The sequence below is a fragment of the Pituophis catenifer genome, unplaced genomic scaffold (genome assembly GCF_029215685.1).
Source record: "Pituophis catenifer annectens isolate HBS135680 unplaced genomic scaffold, rPitCat1.0.hap2 SCAF_7, whole genome shotgun sequence".
Lineage (NCBI taxonomy): Eukaryota > Metazoa > Chordata > Lepidosauria > Squamata > Colubridae > Pituophis > Pituophis catenifer.
In genome coordinates this window covers 38,029,327-38,033,609 of record NW_027256887.1, presented here as the reverse complement: position 1 = coordinate 38,033,609, position 4,283 = coordinate 38,029,327, and the positions used below count along the sequence as shown (strand labels likewise).

Here is a 4,283-nt window from a genome sequence, read left to right as displayed (position 1 = left end):
TCACTGTGACAAGTGGAATCCTCAATCCCCCTCCAAAATACCAGTGACCTAGAATAATGCTGTTAGTGATTTATCTGGCACCAGAGACGAATCACCTGAGAAAGGCAGCTGCATGGATCGAATTACAGGAATAAAAGACAAATGTGAAGGAACCGAGGATGCAACCTGGAATTAAGGTTTCATGGACAGCGAAGTAGCCAGCTTTTTGCCATCATCATCATCTGTCCTACATCATCATTCACTCTCTTCATGACCATCGACGCCGAGCTCCGAGACTATCTGGGAGACTACCTGGGAGACTTTGTTGAGCACTGTGCCCAGTTGGGGCCCAGGAGTCCCAGGCAGCTGGCTCGGACTTCTCCAGGCGGCGAGGACGGAGGAGGAGGTGGAGGCGTCGGAGGGTCTTGCCGAGCTTTGAAGAATCAATTCCTGGTGCGGGGGAACCATAAATATTACCTGGACCGGAAGGAGAACTAGTGGGACCATGTCCTCTGTATCTGCTAAATGATCAACCGAGGGCCCGGAGGTGGCGGACGCAGCAGGGCCGGTCTTCCCGGGGGGCTTCCGGGCCTCCACGACAGCCAAACCATCGCTTTGCCGGCTCAGGGCCTCATCGAGTTCCGCGATGCTTTGGCTGGGCTGATTGACAACTACGGCACTGATGAGGACGAGCTGGAGGTGAGGGTCCCGGAGGGGGTCCTGGTGGAGGAGGAGGCGGTGGATGAGGATGAGGAGACCTTTTGTGGTGAGTTTCCCAAAGGCACCTCCATTGCGGTGGACTCCAAGTGCTTCTTCTCTGGCGTGGGCTGCAACAAGCATGACGTCTTCCTGTGAGTCGGGGAGGTGAAGCCGTCTTACCACAATGCCAGCACTGTCCCTTACAAAGCCCGGGCGAACTCGGAGGAGCTTTCTGCCATCACGTCGATGAGATGTGAGACATCCATTTGTTGCGGGATATACTAATTTTATCTTGAGAGGGTGTGTGTGCTTGTGGGTGTGAGTGGGTTTGAGATAGATTGGAATTTAAATTATTAGAATGGGAGGAGTGGGTTTGGAGTGGCTGGAATTGGGGAGAATGAGGGAGCCGGGGGCAGGGAATGGAGTCCCCTCTGCTGAGTGTACAAGCAGAAGCAGATGGGGGCTGCGACGGGACCCCTGGTTCGATATGAGTGGGATGCCTTCCTTGCTGGGGAGGGGGGGGGCGCTGAGGTGGGGAATGGGATCTCTAGGGGGATGGAGAGCAGAATATTATGGTCATGACTGGGTGAGGTAGATATGGCGGGAGCCAAGGGGTAGGCCGCTCTCGGGAAACTAGGACTCGCTGCCTCAAAGCGATTACTTGTTCCGGCCCCTTTGGTTTTGGCTCACCGGGCTCACCTCGTATACCTGGTGACTTGGGATGTCAGGGCCCTGGTCTCAGGCTGCTGCTATTTCATGCCAGGTCTGTTGTCAACAAGGCTCCCCTCGTTCGGGATTTAATCCTGGAGGAGGGGGCCAACCTGGCATGTATAACTGAGACATGGCTGGGCCAGGAGGATATGTGCCCCTCTCAGAGATGTGCCCAGATGGGTTTCAGACATTGCATCAGCCATGACTCCAGGGAAGGGGTAGAGGAGTGGCAGCTAATTCCGGAAGAGCCTTTGTCCTCGCAGGATCCCTGCCCCGGAGATCTTTGGGTCTCTCCTTTTGAGGTTGGACTCAAGGGTTCAGTTGGGCTTGTTGTTGACATACCTGCCTCCCAGCTGCGTGACAACAGCCCTACCTGCGCTGCTAGAGGCAACAGCCGGGTTGGCGGTGGAGTTTCCCAGGCTTGTTGTACAGTGGACTAAAGCACTGTTATTAACATCTGCTGCTTGCAATTACTGCAAATTCAAATCTCACCAGACTCAAGGTTGACTCAGCCTTCCATCCTTTCAAAGGTAGGTGAAATGAGGACCCAGACTGTGGGGGCAATAAGCTGACTTTGTATAAATATACAATATAAATATAAATATACAAAAGTATGAAGGCTATTGCTTAATGCATTGTAAGCTGCCCTGAGTTTCCGGAGAAGAGCGGCATATAAATTAAAGCAATAAATAAATAAATAAATAAATTAATTAATTAATTAATTAATTAATTAATTAATTAATTAATTAAAGCTTATGGTACTGGGGGACTTCAATCTACCGTCACTTGGCGAATCCTCAGATATGGCTCAGGAGTTCATGGCTTCCATGACAATCATGGACCTGATCCAAATAGTCCAGGGTCTGATCCATAAGGGGGGACACACGCTCGACCTGGCATTTCTCTCAGGGCAGTGGAGACAGGATCTGGAATTAAGGGGTATAGAGATCTTTCCCTTGTCGTCACTTCTCCACCACAGGGAGGCAGAACCGATTAAGTGGTTCCGCCCCAGATGCCTAATGGACCCTGAAAGGTTTCAAAAGGAACTTGGGGAGATACCTGATTCCCTTGTCCACAGTCCGGCTGAGACCCTAGTGGCTGCCTGGAATAGGGCAGCATCTGGGGCATTGGACCAGATTGCGCCTTTGCAGCCTCTCAACGGCAGTGGATCCAGGAAATCTCCCTGGTTTACTGAGGAGCTCTGGGAGATGAAGCGCCAGAAGAGACGTCTAGAGCAATGCTGGAGGACTAGTAAATCCGAATCTGACCGAACACTTTTGAGAGCCTTTATTAGGATTTATTTAGTGCCGATATGGGCGGCAAAATGTTCACATTTTTCCGCACTTATTGCATCTGCTGATTCTTGCCCAGCTGCCCTATTTAGGGTGACTCACTCCCTCCTTAAGGTAGGGGAATGGAGGAGCCCTTGCAAGGTAGAGCTGAGGAATTTGTGCAGTTTATGTCAAATAACGTCGCTCAGATTCGGATGGACCTGGACTCTGATTGGGCAATACCAACGGAGATAATGGGGGCGGGTCTTAGTCCTATTGTGTTGGAGGAGTTTGAGCTAGTGACTCCTGAGGAAGTGGACAAGACTGTAGGGGCGATGAGTTCCTCCACTTGTTTGTTGCACCCGTGCCCCTCCTGGCTGGTTTCAGCCAGCAGGGAGATGACATGAGGCTGGCTCCAAGCTTTAGTTAACACATCCTTGAGGGAGGGGTCCTTCCCGCAACCATTAAAGGAAGCAGTTGTAAGGCCCCTCCTCAAGAAGCCTTCCTTGGACCCAGCAGAATTAAAGAACTTTCGTCCAGTCTCCAACCTACCCTTTGTGGGAAAGGTTGTAGAGAAAGTGGTGGCACTTCAGTTCCTGCGGTCATTGGATGAATCGGATTATCTGGACCCTTTTCAGTCTGGCTTCAGGCCTGGCTACAGCACAGAAACTGCCTTGGTCACGCTGATGGATGATTTCTGGTGAGCCCGAGATGAGGGTCATTCCTCTATCTTGGTGCTACTTGACCTCTCAGTAGCTTTCAATGCTATTGACCATGGTATCCTTCTGTGGCGACTAAGGGAATTGAGAGTGGGAGGCACCGTGTTGCATGGTTCTCCTCCTATCTCTCTGGTCAATCACAGTCGGTGTTGGTAGGAGGACAGAGGTCGACCCCAAGGCCCCTCATCTGCAGGGTGCCTCAGGGCTTGGTCCTCTCTCCCCTCCTATTTAACATCTACATGAAACCACTGGGTGAAATCATCCGACGACATGGGATGGGATATCAGCAATATGCTGATGATACCCAGCTGTATATCTCCACCCCTTGTCAGTTCAGTGAGGCAGTGGATGTAATGTGCCGGTGCCTGGAGGCTGTGAGGGTCTGGATGGGAGTCAACAGGCTCAGACTTAACCTAGACAAGACCAAATGGCTCTAGGTATTGCCCCCTAAAGACTATGTCAGTTGTCCATCCTTGGTTCTGGGGGAGGGGGGGAGAGAAAGTGCCCCGCTCAGAACAGGCTCGCAATTTGGGTGTCGTCCTAGACTCACAGCTGAGATTGGAACAACATCTGACGGCTGTAGCTAGGGGGACCTTTGCACAGGTTCGTCTGGTGCACCAATTGCGACCCTACTTGAATCAGGAGGCTCTCCTCACAGTCACTCATGCCCTTGTCACCTCACAGTTGGACTATTGCAACGCGCTCTACATGGGGCTACCCTTGAAAAGTGTTCGGAGACTACAGTTAGTCCAGAATGCAGCTGCGCGAGTTATTGTGGGTGTACCTAGATACATCCACATTACACCAATTCTCCATGAGCTGCACTGGCTCCCTATTGGACTCTGGGTGCAATTCAAGTTGTTGGTTATTACCTTTAAAGCCCTACATGGCTTAGGGCCAGGCT

At 51.6% G+C, this 4,283-nt stretch overlaps 1 pseudogene; it reads left to right on the top strand.

Moving 5' to 3' along the window:
- The first annotated feature begins 249 nt into the window (after positions 1-249).
- On the top strand, positions 250-935 carry LOC139319541 (transcriptional regulator protein Pur-beta-B-like; annotated as a pseudogene).
- The last annotated feature ends 3,348 nt before the right edge of the window (positions 936-4,283 follow it).